Below are 7373 nucleotides of genomic sequence, written 5' to 3'. Positions count from 1 at the left end.
CAAAATTTAATGCAAACTCTTTGCTCCATTTTTTCGAAAGAAGAAAATCGCCGAGCACATCAAACCCTTCTAACCTTTTACGCCTCTGCCAGAAAAACAACATGAGCTATATAGTCAAAACTGTGAACATATAATCGTGACGAGTGTACCAACACAACAACAACAAAAAAATTACACTTGAATGTACGTAGCCCGCGAAAAATGAAAAGTCACCTTACTTTTTGAACACACCTCGTATTCACATTGTTCATTAGTAATTGTCTGTATATAAAAGGCGACGGGAATTGCTAAGAAGTGACAATGGTACGTAAAAATGTAGTTTATTATTTTTGGGTCATATTTGGGGGGCTGCGGGGAGCGTGTGGGTGTTTTGGAAATAAAAGTGATGAGTCAATAATTAAATAAGAAGAAAGGACTAGTACATAGTTCTTCTGGCTATCCTTTAGGAAAAAGTGCAAGTATAGAAAAATCATTATAGGCCTATAAATATTTTCCTATAATCAAATTACTATAATTTTTGCACGACTTTATGACTGCTAATAAGAACAATTATTCGATTAATTATAGGAAAAATTATAGTGAAATAATTATGTAAATTAATAACATTGAAATATTGAAATAAATATTGCAAAAAGTAGAAGATACCCATAGTTCTTAAGTTTCATTTTACCTTTATTCTTAAACAAAGCTTCTTTAAATATGTCCATCTTTATGTACTATTGTGTGAGTAGTTCAAAATAAATGATTTATTTATACTTCCTTCTACTTTTTGCAATAATGATTTCAATATTATTAATCACCATAATTATTTTACTACATTTTTTCTATAATTATTCCAATCATTAATCCTGTAATTGCGAAAAAATTATAGGAAAATCATTATAGGTCTATAATGATGTCCACGACAATAAAATATCAGAAGACCAGATATAAAATTTTTATTTATCTTTATTTTTAATTGCTTCCTTATTTTTTAAACAAAAAATCCTCCTGAAAGAAAAGAAGTTTGAGTGAAGAACAAATATATTCAACAGATGAGGAACAGCCACAGCTGGGAAAAGACAGCTATTTTTAGGTTAAAATTCGGAAATTGAAATTAAAGCAATTAATATTGCACATTGTATTTCTTGATTCATTTTTTAAATTTTATTCGAATAAAGTATTATAAATATATTGCTTATAGTTTATACATAGTGATGCTATAACATTTCTAGTAGGATCCTTCACTCCCCTTTTCCAGACAATATCATCCGGAAAAAAATGTTTCTGGTAAACAAACTGGTCAGCTGTTACTGAAAAAATCTTCCCTATTTATTTTTTTCTGACATATTTCAACTAAATTTTGCCGGATTGACAATTTGGAGCAATGCACTTCACAGTATTTTTCTTCACCCACTCAATTTTGATACCTATTTTTACTCGAATCAACTGCTTTGACTTTTTGTACTCTTATAAAAATTTTAGGCTTACATTTTATAAAATAATATATAAATATTATTGTTTTTAAGAAAATTTCCCATTTAGCGGCATGTTAAAGTAGAGACACGTGTGAGAAGCGCCGCCAAGCGGCGACATTTCGCACATAGAAACTCATAGCAATAAGGTCCGAAACTTTTATAGCTGAAATACGGAGAGTCGGATAGGGCTGACGACAAGTCATAATTATCGTTTCGAAACGATCAAATCTCCTCTGTCCACCTTATACGATATAAAGATCGGTTTCGGAACGATCCTTTCGAATTCGATCGCACCTTGCCTATATCTCAGGTGGTAGAAGGAGAGATCCGGTCGTAATGAGGCATCAGAATTCCATCCCATATTTCCGCTATCTCAAGGCTTCGAGCAGCTTCAGACGAGCACTTCATCTCTGCTGTGGTGATTAGTAAAATATATAAATTATTACGCGTTGTGTGTCCGTTTACTCAGAATCAGTTTTTGTGATGTGTGAAATTATTAAGTTAAAGTTAAGTAAGTAAAGAGTTAACATTGAAAATGTGACATTTTCACTTTGAAATTCCGTTTATATCGTCAATCTTAACAAACCTAAAGAAACACGTAAACTTCGTTTCTTTTGGCGACTTTTTAGAGACTTTGGAGCAAAATGAGATTCTAGCAAACTGAAACTATGGACAATTGAACATCTATCCCTTTCTGATCTCTTGACTTTTTAGAAATTTGTTTAAATTAAATTTAAAAAAACATGACTATTTAGAGCGTACCCTGGCAAACCGAAGAAACCGAATGAACCCTCTTAAAAGTATCCGTGAAGACCCCATGGGGATCCCATTCGGTTCCTTTTTATAAGACTAAAAGAAAACAGCAAGATCAAGTATTAAACTGTTGAAATTCGGATTCTACGTTAAATTTTCTATTAGAAACTCACGAAGTAATCGCAGTACTTTTTTTTGCAGCGTTAAAAATTAAAAAAAATTTTCATTAACTTCTGCTGAAGGTGACTTCAAGCGCACCCAAAATAGCTCAAGTGGTATGTTGCGCATAGTATGTTGCGCGTTCATTACATAACGATAAGACGATTGAAAAAAGAAAGAATAAAATCAGTTAATCCGTTCAATTTCTGGATACACCTTTTTTCTCTCTTCTCCGATTGTACGAAAAAAAATACTGAAAGAAAAAGATGCTGCGCCCGAAATTGGAAATTGTTGAATGGGAAAAGTAAGGAATTTACATTATTATTAATAATTTTTTTTAGCAATATCCGTCGTCTTTTTCATACAAATAATTACTAGTGGACAATTTGAATATTTCCCATTACTTTTTAAACAATTTTCAATTGTTTACAGAAATTTAAATCATTTAAACAATAATTTAATCCCAAAAAATGGAACAAACAATCGTATTTTCTGATTGAAATGTAATGGTTTGTCATTCTTTGGAGTAGCACATTTTTCTAAAAACATTATATCATTATTTAAGCAATTATTTATTGTTTCTTTGTTCAAATTTATAACAAAGTTACAGCTCAGCTACGGATTTCCACTTTTTCTAAATTGGTATCCTATGCTACGTTTTGTTGAATAATTACGTAATTTTAATACATTTTTTTAAATGTTTAATAAATTTCTATTCGTTTAAACAATCCTAATTTTCTCAATCAGTTTGTTTACAATAACTAAATAGTGTATTACATGACTGTATAATGTATACAAAGAATAGATGACTCGACTTTTAATTGTTTAAGCAAATATAACTTGTTAAAATAATTACTTTTTGAAAAATACTTTTTAAATCGTATTTTCCGAGTCAAAAATAATATACAATGATATCGAGGACTAGTAAATTCTGCTAAAATCTTTATGTTATTGTTTTTGCAATTAATTATTGATTTTTTTTAAATTTATGTCAAATTAAGTATGGATGGCTTACATTAAGAAAACAACGTCAACAACAAACAGAAAACAACAACTTCTACAACTTTTTAAAAATTTGGAAATAAGCAATAAATAATTATTTTTTTAATAATTACATAATGTTTTTAGAACGATTTTCTACTCCAAACAATGACAAACAATTACATTTCAATCATAAAATACGATTCTTTTCTACATTTTTTGGGATTAAATAATTGTTTAAATAATTTGCATTTGCTTAAACCATTGGAAATTGTTTTAACACTCATGGAAAATTCCATACTATTCCCATTTAACAATTTCCAATTCTGAGCGCAGTATCTTTTTCTTTCAGTATTTTTTGTCGTACAATTGGAGAAGAGAGAAAAAAGATGTATCCAGAAATTGAACGGATTAACTGATTTTCTTCTTTCTTCTTTTAATCGTCTTATCGTTATGTAATGAACCGAATGCACAATATTAAAATGAAATTCCTTAATATTTGCTCATTTCTAATTTTTTTCAACCGACTGTAATCTCTAACAATAGTAAAGTTGAGTGAGGCATACCCGGCACTCAATCTAAATTCTCGGCTCGATCCTAGGTTTACGATGTTATAAGTATCGTCGAAAAAATGATACACTAGACCACCCGCTAATTTTCAAGCCTGAAAATTAGCTTATTATCTGCTACTAAAAGAAGATGCACTTAAAGGCGTCTTCGGCCCATGTAAATGACAGGTATTTTATTTTTTTAAAGTTTTTAACGCTGCAAGAAAAAGTATTGCGATTACTCCGTGAGTTTCTAATGCAAATTTTAACGCAGAATCCGAATTTCAACCATTTAAAAGTTTATTTTTCTGTTTTTTTTTTAGTTTTTTTAAAAAGGAAACCGAATGGGGACCCAATGGGGCCTTTACGGGTACTTTGTAGAGGCTCTATTCGGTTCTTTCGGTCCACCAGGGTAGATTGTATTAGGTATTGCAATATACAGTTTTATTCGTAGTATTCATAGTATATATTCATAATATCATTACATTAATCTGTAAACTTTCGGGTTTGAAATAACAAACAGTTCCAAGTCTTATTTTTCAACGAAATGTCTTTAATTTTGTTCTTTTATTAGGTAACTTTCTCTACAATGGTGTAATGTACAAGACCTAAAATCAAGGGTCGAAATACAAAATGAGGTAAGGGATCGTCCATATATTACGTAACATTTTTTTCTTTTGTTTATATCGTTGTGTCTTTCTCAACTTCACATCAATTTCATGCTCGTCTTCATTCAAACAAAAGAAAAACGCGTTACGTAATTTATGGACGATCCCTAACTGACAATTTTCCGAAAATGGGTTTTTTTTGCCAAAAAATGATCAAAAATTCAAATACCCATTGTTTTAGAAGAATTTGTCTGAAATCTTATTTTTTATGTTAGTAATACCTGAAAGTCACAATTTTTTATTTTATTCCCGAAAGGCATATATTTCAATATCTTTATGGTTCAATAACGCAAAATGTACATACAATTATTTATTACTACGCAAAAGCGAAAAATCATCTGTCACACTGTCACACCGTCTCATTGAAAATTGATTTTCTCAGAACTGAAGAACTTTTTTGGATATAACCTTTTCCCTCCGTGTTCATAAACTCAACACGTCGGGGACGTGTTAGCATTTAAAAAACAGGGGCGAACACTCCCTCCGCCACCGGGGTGGCGACGGTCTTGTATCTTATGAAAAAAACGCTTTTTCTTCATTGTTACTTAAAATCATGAATTGTTTAGTATTATTTTCAGTAAAATCTAAATTTTCCAGTCCATCTCACTGAAAGCCACACCCCACCTATCCAACCTCTTGGGTTCCCATCCCCCCAGTTGGGGTAGCAACCGCTAATTTTCATACATAAATAAATAAAATTCATACTAAATAAACACACTCTTAAAATACGTTTTAAACAATTATTCATTTATTTTATGCACTTTTTATACATGAAAACGTCAGTCAAACTCAACTTTACGCTGTTGTACAAATCTCGAGAATCGGCGATCTGAAACAGAAGAATTAAACAGTCTTAGATTCAGTATGATTCCAGCAATCGGCTAAACTAGGATAAATAAAAGAAAATAATTTTAACGATATTATTGTTGCAAGAAACTGTGAAAGTTAACCTACTTTTTTAGCTTTTGTTTTGTTTCTTCGCCGCCATTTTATATTTTTGCATGTGTATCAGAAATTCTAATTCAGCCGATTGCTGGATTCATACTAAATCTAAAACTGTTTAATTTTTTAGCTTCGGACCGCCCCTTCTCGAAATTTTTACAACAGGGCAGACCTACCTACTTTTCGAGGAGTTGACCTTGGCTGACGTTTTTATGTGTAAAAAGTGTAGAAAAGAAATTAAAATTTAAAAATATATATATATATATATATATATATTATAAGAGTGCATTTGTTAAACCTAATAAACCCCACATCAATATCATTAATAATAACCTCAGCAAAAATTCACAAAAATAGTTTTTTTTCCGAGCATTTCAAAGTAGAATACTGCCTTAAGGGGGTCACCCCATGTGACGGCCTATTTTTTTACCTTTTTGTGGCATTTTTATTTGACGAACGATAACAACATACAACTTTGAACTTTTAACTATATATTTATTCACATTTTAACAGTAAATTGTGCAAGTTTGAACCCAAAATATTTATTATAATAGGTATGGCGCCAATCCGAAGACAACCATGTCAAAAAAAGTGTGTCCATGGCCAGCATGATTCCGGGCGAACGGCTTATTTGAAATCAAAAAACCAAACGGCATTTTAATCTGTGAAGCTGTGACCATCGCCTGAACTAGGATATTTTTAAAATATTGTGAATTGAGTAATTGACACGGTTTTGAAATTTTTTTCTTCAAATTTCATGATTTTTTCGATTATTTCTGTACGAAAAAAACGGCTTGGAATTTTTCAATTATCCTAGTTCAGGCGATGCGTACACATGTGCTGAATCTACCCTACAAATTTTAAAGAAATCGGTCAAACCTTTTTTGAGATTTCAGGCCGGCCAATTTGAAAAACGTGGTTTCGAGAAAAACGCGTTTGAGAGTTCAAGAATACTTTAAACAATGAAGTGAACCTAGTCGTTCTAATAGCTGTAACTTTCCAATGACTTCGAATATTGGAATATCACTTCACCAGCATATTCTACACATGTGTAGGAATAAATTTAGGCAACAAAAAAACCGATTTTTTCGACCGGACACACGGAGTGATCCCCAGTAACTCACATCTCGGGGATGGATAATCAGTTTCTTTTTCATGGGTATTTCTTTTTTAATAACTGTTTCAATTCGATTCGAGCAGGGTGAAATTAGTGTCATCCTGACATGATCACCTTCGAGCAATACTGTTCTCATAACTGGAAGCTTCTTTTCAATCAAACTTTTTTGGTATCGATTAAGTAATAAGTTAGCTAGGAAGTTGAATCTTATATTTTTTTAATTGCGGTTTCGATATTACATAATGTTTTTTCGCTCCCCTGTATAATTGCCATTTTGTCAGTTACCTCCTTTTGCCCTTCCACCCCTCGTATATCTCTACCAAAATCTTCAAATAGTGCAAACTTTTTGTTTTGCTTGGATATACTGAGTTTCTGAAAACTTTACTACAATGCCTCCTAAACAGCCATCTGGTGCTGAGTTCCGGAAAAGAAAACACTCCAGAGAAAGCGACGACAAGAAAATGTCAGTAGCTTTGCTCAGCAGGACAAACACGGGCTCGACTGTACAACTTCAGTCTAATAATGATGTCGCGTCGCATATAAATGTAGTGTTGTTGAAATTTCTATTTTAGAATACTTCCCATGTTTAAATTTGATTTGCTATGTTTTAAAACCTGAAATGCCATTTTGAATAACATCTGTTTAAGTTTGATACAGTCTGTCAAGTTAAAGCGTGGGTGGCTTTACTCGCAGTCGGTAAGGTGTATCGACATGATTTTGGTGTCAAAATATTAAGAAGAGCTCCCTC

General features: G+C 31.8%; 1 protein-coding gene across 1 annotated transcript in view; it reads left to right on the top strand.

The window, feature by feature from the left end:
• Positions 1 to 1882: 1882 nt before the first annotated feature.
• The window catches only part of LOC117180393 (arylsulfatase J-like), a 38169-nt gene continuing 32678 nt past the window's right edge, over positions 1883 to 7373 (top strand). The window contains exon 1 of the mRNA XM_033372881.1: positions 1883 to 1968. The gene's annotated coding sequence lies outside the window, so the exon portion shown is untranslated. The remainder of the gene's footprint in view (positions 1969 to 7373) is intronic.

The sequence above is a fragment of the Belonocnema kinseyi genome, chromosome 9 (genome assembly GCF_010883055.1).
Source record: "Belonocnema kinseyi isolate 2016_QV_RU_SX_M_011 chromosome 9, B_treatae_v1, whole genome shotgun sequence".
Lineage (NCBI taxonomy): Eukaryota > Metazoa > Arthropoda > Insecta > Hymenoptera > Cynipidae > Belonocnema > Belonocnema kinseyi.
Note: the sequence above shows the minus strand (reverse complement) of the source record. Positions and strands in the feature narration are given on the sequence as shown.